The sequence below is a fragment of the Pteropus vampyrus genome, unplaced genomic scaffold (genome assembly GCF_000151845.1).
Source record: "Pteropus vampyrus isolate Shadow unplaced genomic scaffold, Pvam_2.0 Scaffold33, whole genome shotgun sequence".
Classification (NCBI taxonomy): domain Eukaryota; kingdom Metazoa; phylum Chordata; class Mammalia; order Chiroptera; family Pteropodidae; genus Pteropus; species Pteropus vampyrus.
In genome coordinates this window covers 9,049,096-9,062,350 of record NW_011888814.1, presented here as the reverse complement: position 1 = coordinate 9,062,350, position 13,255 = coordinate 9,049,096, and the positions used below count along the sequence as shown (strand labels likewise).

Here is a 13,255-nt window from a genome sequence, read left to right as displayed (position 1 = left end):
GCTGCGCCGGGGCTGAAATAGCTGGAGATTGCGCGGTAGGGCACTCACCTCAGAGCGGCTGCGCTACCGTGGGCCTGCGCCGTGGAGACTGCGACCGCGCCGGCTCCTCGCAGCCTCCTGCCACCAGCGGCAATGGCGAGCGCTGCCGCCTCTGCCGCCACCGAGGGGGAGGGGAGGGAGGAGAGGCACGCACGCGACGCACGGGCTCGGCTTCCCCGCCCGGCGGCCGCCATGATGGCAAGTTCTGCGCTGCTTTGGCGGGGCGGCCCGGAGGGTGCTGGGGAGCTGGACCCCTGCCGCCCCCCGCGGCCTTTTCGCGTTCTCCTTTCGCTTCAAAGGTTTGGATGGGGCCGAAGCCACGAAAGCAACTGATTTAGTCAAATGTGGATGCCCCGGAGGAGTGGCGCAGGCAGCCCAAGATGGTTGCTAATATGGAAAAAGTAACATTTCTCGATCCCCAACCCCAAGAATCAGGACCTCTTGAATGTGGGTAGACAGTCGGAAAGGGGCTTTCCCACATTTCCCTCTGCGCTGCCTTCCCAGTCGCCTCCTATCTCTCTGGAATGAGCTTTGCTTCCCTTTTAAACCCTGCTTAGGTATTTAAAAGCAAAGTTTTTGTACAAAGCAATAAATTAATTTATTCTATCATTCATTCGTTCGGCGAACATTTTAGGGGACACTTTCTATGCCAGATATTTTTCTGGGAGTGCTGGAGAGGCACCTGTTAGGGAGACGAAGTCCTCACTCTCAAGGAGCTTATGCCATAAGTGGAGGGAGTCGGAAGCAATAGAGAACCCCAAGCAGGTGCCCGAGAAGTAGAGAGAGGTGGATAGTAGAAAATTTTAGAGACACTTGGGAAGTAGTTTTTGTTCTTTGTTTTTTAAAATATGATCTGGAGACTACCTGAGTCAAAAATCACGCAGCCTGATGATTTAAATCCAGGGCCCCAATTGGTGTCTCCAGAATTTTGGCTTCTTAGCCCAGGAACCTTCATAATTAACACCCTCCACCACTCCATCCACCCCATCCACATTTGGGTGATTCTCTCCATAGTTTAAGAACCATTGTGTAGGGAAGTACTAAGTATACGAAAGGTTGTCAGGAAACAGGGTAACAAAATCAGGAAACTAATTTTCAACAAAATTCCATTTACTTAAAAATTCAACATCTCCAAAAATGGAATGTCTTTTTATCCAGTGTTTTGTAAGAAAGTGTCACCACCCACCACCCAGGTGCTCAAGTCAGAAACCTAGGAATGATCCATTACTCCTTCTCTCTCCCAAGTCCTCATATCCAATTAGATCTTTAAAACTGTCATTCTCTGTCATTTCTTAACTTGATTCAGGCTACCATCATTTCTCATCAAGATGCAAAAAACTTCAGTCTCCCTGCCACAGGAATTACTTTCTCCAATCCATTCACCCTGAGCTTGATTGTTTTTTTGTTTAAGTAAATTGTGTCATTTCATTCAGCTTAACAGGCTTAATAAGATCCCATTACTTCTAAGTTAAAGTCTAAAATTCTTTGAGGTGACTTCAGGGCCCTTTGTGACCTCACCCCCTGCTGCCTTCTCTGACCTCATCTGTCACAGACTTCTCCCACGGGCCGTAGCCAAACTGGACGCTCTCAGATCATACAAGACAGGAAGTTCTTCCACTCACAACTTTTGCAAGGGCTGCTCTTTCTGCACGGAACTTTTTTCTCCTCTTTCTACTCCTATTCACCTGCTTAACCCTTCACCTGAATAATTTCTACTGCTCCTTAAGGTCTCAATATTAATATCATTTCCTGCAGGAAGCCTCCCCTAACCCCTCTCAGAATGAGTGCTTAGGCCCTTCCATCATCAGACCCAGTATTTACCACCTATGTTTATTGAGTCTTCACAATCTTCACAATGTGTCATGCCCTATTTTAGGTCCTTTACATATTATTTCCTTTCTCATTTAATTATCAAGTGAAGCCCATGAAGTAGATACTACTATTATTATTATCTCCTTTTAAATATGGAGAAATGAGGGCTTGTAGAGGTTACTTGCCCAAACCCAGACAATAAGACATGGAGCCAGGTTTGGAAACCATCAGCCGGAACTCAGAGTCATGTTCTTAACCATTATCAGGGTTTTTCAGACAGCGGGTCGATACCTACTGATGAAGCACAAAATTAACTTAGTGGATCATGACCAGCATTTCATAAAATAAATAGAAAGCATTAAAGAATACTAAATTTTGTAAGGCTTTTGTCTTGTGAAACATTAATTTAGATATGTAAATGTATGTACACAGGTGTGTATGTGTATACTGTATAATGATATAAAATGCATATCTTAATGGACTACAATTGCAAAAAGTTTGAAAGTACCGCATTACTTTTTCTGTACAGCACCTCTCAGACCATACATCCTCCACAATCTGGAAGCTGCAGGAGGACAGGGACTTCATCTTATTCTTGGCTCTATACAGCACCTCCTGCAGAGCCTGCCTCACGGTAGACCTTCAACAAACATAGCAGGAAAGACCTCTGTCTTTCCTCCTCAGAAATGCAAATTATTTTCTTTCTTAAGACAGATGAGCCTGGGAACCCCAGGTGCTCTCTCCAAAAGGCTCTGCAGTCTGGATGACCTGAGACTCTAGAATCAGTCTCAGGAAAAAAAGCAGAAAAATCTACCCTAAGAGATCAAAGGATTAGATTCTAACAAAGTTGCAGTGATCATCTTCAGCACAAGGGAGTCAGAAACTGTAGACAGTATGCTATGGGAAGAAAACTATGAGGATAGAGGTGGGCAATAATTGAAAGAAGTGATGACTTAAGATGATTTAACCTTGAGGCCCAGAGCAAGGAAAAAAAGGAAGCCTTGAGAAATGGCTGGGAGCTCAGAACCTTGGGAGAGATTCTCAACTTGGCTTTGCTTTCAGTAAGCCAATGGTTATTCGACTGATTACCTATAAAAAGTTACAGTGTGTGCTAAGAACCAAATGAGTGGTGATACAGACAGTAAATGCTCCAGATAATTAGAATTAAAGTTATGTGTGAAATCTCACAGAGCAGTGTACCTTGATTTGGTCTTAAATTGTGGCAAGATTCTTATAGGCATAGAATGGAAAGGTGAAGACACTTTAATTGGGTGGTGAATTGGGGGAGACTGAGCAACAGGTCAAGGCAGGAGGCGGCCCCTGGTGTGTTTAGTAAGTAAAGCAGCACATAGGGTCATTTTGAGCGGCCCGCGTTCAGGCCTGTCTGGCATTAACTGACAAGAGCTGACTTACAGGGAGGAGACTTTTAGCTGTAGAAGATATTTGTCTAGTGTTGCCTATGTGCATGGAAGAAATGAAGATGAAGAGATGGGCTGAGGCCACTTTTCACAGGGGACTCTCGAAGACCTACTGATAAACTGAGTGGGTTCCCAAGAGCAGCAGCCTCTCCCTGTCTGCTTTGGAAAATGCACGGCCCCAGCCCCATACGGATTAACGGGAACCTGGCACTATGTGAGCAAGTCAAGGAAGTTTGCCTCTTTGGAAACATCAAGAGCTGGCCCAAGAAGGGTCTGGATTTCCAGAGAGTGCCCCAGCAGCTGTACCTTCCATGCTTTCAAAGGCCACCGGCCTTCACTGGGGAGGCATGTCCCATCAAAACACTTTCTACCTGTGAGACCTTGGCAAGTGACTTAACCCTTTAAGCCTGTTTCTTCACCCATGACATGGAAAATAAAAGAGATAATATTCATAAAGGCCTCAAACAGCGGAAGCACACAGTTAGTGCTAAATGATATTAGCTTTTTCCAATGACCATTAATCATGTAAATTGCTTGGTCCAAAATACAGGTATGATAGATGGTAGCTGCTCTGATGATGATGAATAATTAATTGTTCCTGAGCACATGTAAATATCCTTACAGATGACCCAAAAGAGTTGGGAAGAATATTCAGGAGATGCCAGGACAAGGGATTTGGGTAGGAAGCAGTGTATAACAAGGGTGGAAATGTCAAGATGAAATTTTTGATGCCTGAGAGTGATTTGAGGGAAAAGGATGAAAAGACTATTATTACCTTTTAAAATTACTATTTATTAAGGTAACAACTTTTTAAAACCCATTTTTCTTTAGGCTAATTCGCTAGTCTCATCTATTTATAAATCTTGGAAATGTTAACAGCAATTTTCAAAGAGCCCTCCTTTCCCTGAACTAAAGCTTTGCTGATGATCCCCTGTAATATGTACCTCTTGCTCCAAACTGCTTCCAGAGTGTCTGCCCTACACATGAGCCTGCCAGCTGTGATCAAGAGCTCATGTCATACAGACAACTGCAAGTTCAATAGGTTAAAACCTGACCTTGTTGTCTTCCTTCTAAGCTGTTCCTCCTGTTATCCCTGTCTCACTTAACACTGTGTATTGGAATTAACATTTAGAATCTTTTTTATATGACTTCCCAGGTCAACACAAATTTCTTGAGCACATACTATGTACCAAATGCCTGGGTGCTGGGGATACAGTGGGAAACATGGGTTGTGCCTTTCTTCAAAGGAGGCTGATTAATGCTCCTTCAACTCAGTTGGCATACACTAAACTCACTTAAATAACTGCTTCTCTTATAACATTGTTAATAAATCTATCTAAACATTTTAAACAGCAATTTATATACATCATATTTTCAATTTGTGTTTTACCTGAACTAACAAAATCTCTTTATATAAATAATAACAACCAACTTAATGAGTGTTCATTAAAAGGCAGGTACTATTGCCTGCTCTTGAATGAACTCATTATTTCCACCACAACCACCTCATGAAATAGGTACTAATATTATACTCATTTTACAGGTGAGAAAACTGAGACACAAGAAATTTAAGTTTTAGTCATCTCTCTAGCAAATAGCTATTAATCTAATAACTTAGAAATCTAATGTATTAAACTTATAAATACAGTGAATGTCAGATTCTCATCAATGCTATTTGCAAACGAGTAAAATTCTAATACAAATCTAAAATCAGTTAATTAAATGCTTTACATTGGAATCACAAGGCTAATTTGTCAGATTCTCTAAGAATAAATTATCTGAATCTTACAAACATCGAAAATACCAAATTATACGGAATGTTACCAAAGTTAACACAAATATGAATACTATGGATTTGATTATTTCATCATCCTCAAATTTAATTCCGAACCTTCTTAGTATTCAATGACGTTTACCATCCCAAGCAAATTGAGGTAGGCTGAGACTAGGCTTACCTTTGCAGGAGAATGGGGACTCCTGTCTCAGCAGGCTTAGGTTGACTTTTGGCAGGAGATTTTTGGCCAACGTGTCAGAGATATTCTTCTGTCACTGCTGTGAATATGCCAAGTCTCTTTTATATGAAGTGTTTCAGCAGGGTTTTCCCAGAGGCTACCCTACAGATTAGAATTCTATGATGCCTTTCCTGGTTCTTTCTGGACCTGTTGATTAGGTTATGAAGTAACCACCCAGGTTTCTTCTCCTCTTGATTAGATCCAACTGATCTCTTTATTGGGTGACTACATTTATTGGCTGCCACAATCCCAAGATCATTCTGATGATATATATATAAAAAAAAAGGTTAGTCGAACCAGGTTGTCGAGGGTCTTAATGGCCTCATTAGGAATTGACTCTTAACTCAGTAGGCAACAGATAGCTTTTGACAATTTTGAGTAAAGCATGAACAAGATCAGAATAGTGTAGATTCACCAGGATTTAAATATGACTTGAGCCTCTGGTCCCTAGAGGGCACTCAAGGCTTCCCCTTTCTTCACTTTCTTTAGAGTGGAGTCAGGATGGTAAGCAAGAAATTTCACCCACCCTACCCCATCCTCACCCTCACAAAGGAAGAGAAGTTTGCTAAAATTGGAGAATATGGAGTAAGTTACATTTTCTAGGGGTAGAGGCTTTAAAAGGTAAAAGGTTCAGCTTGAGTAGGTGTGGGCTCCATCCTGTCTTCAGCATGTTCTGAGCAGTAACAAGGGCTGCTCTTGCCCTACTCAGATGCACCCCAGCCAGCATCTTCCCTTTTCCTCTCACTCGTGTTTGCCAGACTCTGGGGTACTGCCCACCTATGAAGACTTGGGACAGCCTCAATCTTTGGGCAAAGAGGCTGTGGATTTGTCTTTCTCTCCAGTTTCTCTGGTAAGAGTAGCTTTTTGTCCCACTAGGGAGTAAGATTCTAAGACTCATTTGGGCATCAATGAAGGAGAACGGACAGAGACAACCAGAGTCCATCCAGCCTATCTTTCCTGACTTCTGCACTGTGGTTTGAGGCCAGAGACCCAGCTAATAATAAAGTTCTCTTTTGCCTGGTTGTGTCATTGTTCCCTGTACATATATTCTCCTAAGGCCCTCATGGGAAGGGGAGATGGCTGGCTCAGGCAGGATTCAGGTATTCCCAGATCCCTACCCAAATATCTTCTTAATACCATCCTAATATCAGTCCTGGAAAGATATGCTGAACTCTATAATGGACCAGAATTAGGCTAGAGATGGCTCAAAGGAAACGAAAAGAAAAAGACCAGGAACGAAATAAAGGAAAACTCAACACTGCTTGGTAACTTATGAAATATTTAGGGACTTAGAGGGCAAAGGTCAGAGATAATTCCAAGAACTAAATGATGGAAAGATGGTGCTATCATTGATGGTCATCTAAAGGGACAGCCAATTTAGATGGAAAGAGGATGTGTTTGGTTTCAGATTGATTGAATGACAGGTGGCAACAGGGAAGCCATGTGTTTCGGGAAGGTTACTCCAAGCACAGTCAGTAGCATGGAATGTAGGCGGGGACGGCTGAGGCAGATCAATCAGGCATGCGTGCAAACTGCACGGCATTTGCACAATACTGAGAGTGAATGTCTCCTTAAATTTTCCACCTTAAGTGCCTTGCTAGGCTCACCCTACTCTTAGCTCTGGCTTATAGTGAGGGTCAGGAGGACTTCAGAAAAGTTAGTATCTGAGCTGAACCTAGGGCCAGGGGGATTTGGGCTCGGTGGCAAGGTCATATACCTCAAGGCAAAGTAACATCATGGGAAATACTCCCATGAGAACTCATAAGGGCTGCTCTAGGATCATCAGACTCTTGAGTATGACTTAAGTGTACAGAGCACAAAAGAAGAGGGGACATTAAGAAAAAGGAGGGAACAGAGTCAGATTCTACAGGCCCTAAGAAAATAGTGATGACTATAAAACTGGGAAATGACATAATCAGAGTGGTACTTAAGATTAATTGAACATGAACCAAAGGAGGGGTAAGGAGAGGCTATTGCGTTAATCCAGGCGGAAAGGGGAAAGTCTAAACAAATTGGCACTAGGAGTGAAGAGACTGTAGGAAAAATAATATATAATTAATATAACTTGGCAGTTGATTGGAAATTAGAGACAAGGGAATAGAGAAATTGGAAATACTTCTAGACTCTATGCAGCTATAACGAAAGATGAAAAAGCAGTTGATGAAATGATCTCCAAGCTATAACGTGAAAAACACGGGTAGAACTGTGTATGTGGTATGTTATCATTTATATTTTTCTTTTAAAAGAGGAAAAATATGTAAGTAAATGTATTTGCTTACATATGCAAAATATATGTATATATTCCCAAAGGAATACACACAAAAATTCTGGCATTAGTGGCCTGTCGAGAAAGGAAATGGGTGGCTGGGGATGAGGAGTGGGAGAGAGTTTTTTAGCATTCATCATTGAACCATTTAGATATTGAACCATTTGGATGTATTTACTTAATGAAAACAATTGCTTAAAATTGCTAAACGACCCCAAAGCCCATAGATGATGCCGAAATATGGAGCTGGTGACAGTAGTTCCATTAAGAACACAGGAAGAGAAGGTTCATTTGAGAAAAGAATGACGTGTTTCAATTGTGACATACTGAGACTGAGATGCCGGTTGGACATGTGTCCACTTGAAGATATCCAGCTAGCAGTGGAGGAGGGGAGAGCTAACCTACACGAGGCCATGAGAGACCTTTGCCAGAATAGTCTGTGGAATGGTGCAAGCAGAAGCCAGAATTCAAGGGGTAGAAGAATGAAGGGGGAGTGGGAAAATAGAGGTAACTAGAGTAGGCTATTCCTTTAAGAATGAGGATAAAAAAGAATGATGGAGAGGTTGTGGTCACTAGAGATAGCTCAGGTCAAGGTAGAATGAGGGAGATTTGAACCTATTTCTAGGCTTCTGGACAGGAGCCAGTAGAAAGGGAGAAACTGAGGAATTGATGGAGCAAAGGCCCTAAGGTGAGAAAGCGCAAGAGTGGGGTGCGGCTGAAAGGAGGTGGAGCACGTCTACCTTTAAGAGAAGCTAGAGGGGAAGAGGAAGGATGGATGAGGGCGTGGATTTGTAGGGAGCGCAACGAGGGAGAGAGAATTCGAGTCGGTTGGTCCATTTTCTCTGTGAGGCAGGAGACAAAGTCATCTGTAGTCATCTGTTGGAAGGGGGCCCAGAAATGAATAAGGAGCTTGGGAGCAATGGTGAGGTTGTGCAGCAGGCCTTGCTTAGGGAGAAAGCACCAAGTAAGGGCAGGCAAAAGGGCTGACCTCGCTCTTTTGGTGCCCAAGGTACATCATTCTCTGAGCTTACTCTCAGCAACATGTTACTGTCTGAATTAAAAGCCATACTGCTCTGCTTCTGCACAGAGGACATAGCTGTTATTCTTGTCTCCATTTTGCGATTTGCTGTTGAGCTTCCTCTGTTTCCCCAAGAACCACTACTGTAGAGACCACGAACAAAAATGGGTAGGAGAAAATGTAGGGTTTTTAAAATTTTATTTATTTCATTTTTTAATTTAGTTTCAAGTATACAGTACATTGGTTAGATATCTATATAGTTCATAAAACGATCCCCTCAATTGCACCCTCTTTCCCCGAACCTCCACCTGACCAACATATTAATGCTAACTGCATTCCTTATGCCATGCTCCCCATCCCCGTGACCATGCATCAGCTACTAATTTGTACATCTTTAGCCCTTCACCCCATTCTTCCAACCCTCCAAACCCCCCTCCCCTGTCTGTCACCAAATTGTCCACTATATCTGTGAGTCTGTTTTTGATTAGTTTGTTCTTTTTATTCCTCAGATTCTGCATATAAGTGAAATCATAGTGTTTATCTTTGTCTGATTTAAATACTTTCTAGGTCCATCAAAGCAATATCTTTTTCTATGCCCTTCCTTTTCATATGTAGGGGTCTTGTTTTCTTATCCTTTCAGCCACTCTATCTTTCGGTTGGAGCACTTAATTCTTTTCCATTTAAGGTAATTACTGATAGGAATGTAGTTGTTACCATTCTTTATTCCTGTTTTTGATACATGTTTTTTCTTCTTAAAGAAGTGCCTCCAACATTTCCTGTAATACTGGCTTGGTGATGATAAATTCCTTGAGCTTATTTTTGTCTGGGAAGCTCTTTATCTGTTCTTCAACTCTAAATGATAGCTATGCTGGATAAAGTATTCTTGGTTGTAGATCCTGGGTCTTCATCCTGTTGAACATTTTTTGCCAAGCCCTTCTGTCCTGCATAGTTTCTTTTGAGAAATCAGCTGCCAATCTCTCGGCAGCTGAGGTGAACACACTAGGTGTTCCCTTATAAGTAACTATCTGTTTTTCTCTTGCTGCTTTTAATATTATTTCTTTATATTTAACCTTTGGCATTTTAATTATGATGTGTCTTAGTGTGGGCCTCTTTTGCTCCCTGGTTTTTTGGGTTCTCTAAGCTTCTTTGGGTTGTATGTCCTTTTCCTTCACTAGGTTAGGGACGTTTTCCATCATTATTTCTTCAAACAACTGTTTAATATCTTGATTTTCTTCAGTTATGCCCATCAGTCAGATACTTGGAGACTTAATAGTGTCCCATATCTTCCTTAACTATTTTTATAGTCTTGGCATCTTTTTTCTTGCTGTTCTGATTGAGCGTCCTGATTGGCTTTCCTGTCCTCTAGATAGGGCATTTGATCCTCTTCTTTATTCACTTTGTTTATTCCTTTGTTTATTCCATTTAATATACTTCTCATCTCAGATAATGCGTTCTTCATTTCAGACTGGTTCCCTTTTATAATTTCCATTTCCGTTTTTATGTTTTTTATCTCTTTGTTGAAGTTCTCTATACTTCTCAAAAGTTCATTGGGCATCTTTATAACCAGTGTTTCGAATTCTGACAGTCTTACTGGCAGATTATTTGACTCCATTATATCTGGATCTCTGTTCTGTTCTGTCACGTGGTTTCTGCTTCTTTGTTTTCCCATTTTGGCTGCCTTTCCTTGTCTGTTCCTATGTACTAAGCAAAGCTCCTAAGTCTCCCAGTCTTATTAGTGTGGATTTGTGAAGTAGGTGTCTAGTGGCACAGTCCTGAGAGGGGTTCAGCTGCAGGTCTAATTTAGCCTAAGTCTCTGCCCCTCCGGGGCCACCTGTTAAGATTCAGCAAGCAATCCACAGATGCTGTGCTCATAGTTACCTCATAAGGCCACACCAGAAACCGAGGCTGCCTCCAGTGTGAGTCTCAGCAAGGAATACTGGTGGGACCGCAAGTTGGGGGAGGGGAGTTTCAGGGAATCCTCTGGGCGGAGTGACCTCTGTTATCCAGTTTGATGAGTCACGGCTATGGCGGCGCTGTGTCCAGCACACTGGTAGTGGGGGAGGGCTCAACACAGAACAGTGGATACCGCCGGTACTTCTGTGCAGAGCGAGTCTTGCCTGGGCCCTCACTCTGACAATGTCTCCCTGTAAGTCCCTACTGCCCCCTGTGCACAGCAGAATTGGCCCTGGTGCTCAGAGTGAGCAGGCCCATCACTGCTTGCGGACGCGGACGCGGCCACTTTAAGAGGCATTTGCCGCTGCCGCAGCCTCCGTCTCACTTAGCTGCTGGGGACCGGCAGCCCTGTGGCCTCGCCCCATCCTATCTTCTGCCATTGCAGGGTACTTTCTTGGACTTCTCCCTAGTTGTATGGCTTATTCATCTAGACCCCAGGCGATTTTTCCTTGCTGTTTGCTCCTTGTTTCCATCACAATTTTGATGTGGTCGCCAGAGGAATGAACAGAGCCTCAATCATCTATGCCATTTTTTTCTCTCTGACCTTTTAAATTCCAATGTTCTCTTGGGACATGCACAAAGACTGATATAAAAATAAAAAATAGACCTGAAAACAAACACTATCATCTCACATCTTGAGGTTCTCTTGCCATTTCTCGGCTTCTGGGGTTCCCTGGTGTCGTTCCTTCAGCTCCTGCAGCCAGAGCTGGTCACAGCTGATTGACACTGCAGCAGAGACACCTGGGTGATTAAGCACAGGTGAGCGCAATGCCCCCTGAGGCAAGGAGCTTCCACAGGGTTTGCTCAAAAATGTAGGGTTCCTAAAGTGGAAGAGAGAGAGGCAGAAAACACAGTCAGAAAGATAGCAGCTTGAGAAGAACTTGGCCCAACGCTTCTGGCTTTGAAGTTGGAGGAAGGTGGCCACGAGGCAAGGAAAGAAGCTTCTAGGAGCTGAAAAAGGCAAAGAAACAGATTCTGTCCTAGAACCTCCAAAAAGGAAGGCATCCCATCAACACTTAGCTCTCAGCCCAATGAGATCCATGTCAGACATCTGATCTACAGAACTACAAGATAAGATAATAAATTTGTGTTGATTTAAGTCACTTCATTTCTGGTGATTTGTTATAACAGCAATTGAAAACTAATGTCACTCCTAAAAATTTTCAGAGGGAAAAAGCAGATCATACTAAAAGATCAAGGAATTAGAATGACATTGAACTTCTAAGAGAGGCAATGAAAGCTAAAACACAAAGGAAGAAGGAAGGGCTTCAAATTATAAGGAAAGATGATTTCCAACCTAGATTATATACTCAGCCAAACTATTAATCAGGATGGGGTGGAGGAAGACATTTTCAGTCTGCCAGATATTGAAAACTTCTGTGTCATGCACCCTTTCTTTGTAACCGATGGGGGGCTGTGCTCCAGTAAAATGCAACTGAAGAACTAGGGGACCAACACAGGAGAGCAGTGAGAAAAGTCACAGGGTGATGATGAGGGAAAATCATAGGACAACAGAACTAGAGAGTCGCCCAGACTGGAGCAAGTGGGTGGAGCTCTAGGAGGCAGATGCTGGGGGCGGGGAATAAAAAGGAACAAATAGAAGCAGAAGAAGCATCCTCTATGCTTTCCTCTCTCTCATCTGGACTAATCAATAGGAACTTTCAGCCTTCCTAAAGAATAGGGAAGAGTAACTTTGGCCCTTCTTTCTACCCACAAACCCACTCCCTTCCTCATGCCAGAGGATGAGGTGACAGTTACTGATTGGCGATCCTCTGTCCCTTTGGAGAGGCTTATCCAGTTCTGGTCTCCATGTGATCAGCTCCAGAGCATACTCTGCCCTACAGTTCTAAGAATGTGCAGGGAGGAGCCTGGCAGAAAATATATGGCTACAGATCTAAATCCTGTTCTCCAGTCTCCTTGATCTAATAATGTTAATATTTTATCTCTATTTCTGCATTGCTTCTATGAAGGGCACTATAGACTGAATGCTTGTGTCTCCCTAAAATTCATATCTTGAAAACTACTCCCCAATGTGATGTTAGTAGGAGGCGGAGCCTTTGGGAGGTGATTAGGTCATAAGAATAGAAATAGACAGAGACTCATGGTCATGGATAATAGACTAGCGGTTACCAGAGGGTAGGGGGAGGGGGAGAAGGGAGGTAGATGGGTAAAAGAGGTCAAATATGTGGTGACAGAAAGAAATCTAACTATGGGAGGTGAACATACAATGCAAATATATATATGCCTTACTGTTAAAATGTACAGCTGACATGATTTCACTTATATGTGGACTCTAAAAAACAAAATAAATGAACAAACAAAACAACAGACTTTTAGATAAACAAACATGATTGCCAGATGGGAGAGGGATTGGGGCAGGGCGGAGGGGGGGTGGGCGCTAGGTGAAAAGGTGAAAGAATTAAGAAATATAAATTGCCAGTTACAAAAACAGTCATAGGAGTGTGAAATACAGCATAGGGAATATACTCAATAATATTGTAATAACTATGTATGGTATCAGATGGGTACTAGGCTTACTGGGGTGATCACTTTATGAGTTATATAAATGTCTAATCGCTATGTTGTATATCTGAAGTTAATACAATATTGTACATCAACTGTAATTGAAAAAATTTTTTAATTTTAAACAAAATAAAAGCAAACAACAAAAAAGTACAGCTGAAACTTATAGGATTTCGTTAACCAATGACACCATAAAATAATTAAAAATATGAAA

At 42.4% G+C, this 13,255-nt stretch overlaps 1 protein-coding gene across 12 annotated transcripts in view; it reads right to left on the bottom strand.

Annotated features, from left to right (window-relative positions):
- NRF1 (nuclear respiratory factor 1) overlaps positions 1 to 184 on the bottom strand; it is a 138,768-nt gene extending 138,584 nt beyond the window's left edge. For 3 of the 12 annotated variants that reach the window (XM_023528929.1, XM_011357213.2, XM_011357223.2), the window contains exon 1: positions 49 to 184. The gene's annotated coding sequence lies outside the window, so the exon portion shown is untranslated. The remainder of the gene's footprint in view (positions 1 to 48) is intronic. The other 9 variants (XM_023528930.1, XM_023528933.1, XM_023528935.1 and 6 more) reach the window with 6 other exon arrangements.
- Positions 185 to 13,255: the final 13,071 nt, after the last annotated feature.